Below are 524 nucleotides of genomic sequence, written 5' to 3' on the forward strand. Positions count from 1 at the left end.
AAATCCACGGCTACTGAAACGTTTCTCGCTTTCTAAAACCTTGCTCCAGGTGAGGCTCGAACTCACAACCTCGGCATTGCTCTGCTGCGTACTGTCTTATAAATAAAGCGCTGACCAATTGCGCCACTGGAGCAGGCGACACAAACAAATAATACGAATTTGTTTGGTGCAGCATTCAATGTGTATATAGGTATGCTTGGGCTGTTATAATTTTTTTTTAAATCATGTGTTTGTAGAGTTGTTTGGGGTGGGGATAAACGAAACGCGATCTGCGATGACGTCACAATCGTGTTGCATTGTCAAGTCAAGTCAAGTCACCTTTATTTATATAGCGCTTTTAACAATACAGATTGTGGTCTTTAGTTAGACTGGTTTTAAAAACTACACCGTGACCTTTCTTCTAAGTAATAACAGGAAGCTAATTTTCAAACGATCGTTTATCTTAGGCTTTGAACAGCATGGCTACTGAACCATCTCTTGCTTTCTAAAACCTTGCTCCAGGTGAGGCTCGAACTCACAACCTC

The sequence above is a fragment of the Sinocyclocheilus rhinocerous genome, unplaced genomic scaffold (assembly GCF_001515625.1).
Source record: "Sinocyclocheilus rhinocerous isolate Xijiao unplaced genomic scaffold, SAMN03320098_v1.1 scaffold1618, whole genome shotgun sequence".
Taxonomy (NCBI): Eukaryota; Metazoa; Chordata; class Actinopteri; order Cypriniformes; family Cyprinidae; genus Sinocyclocheilus; species Sinocyclocheilus rhinocerous.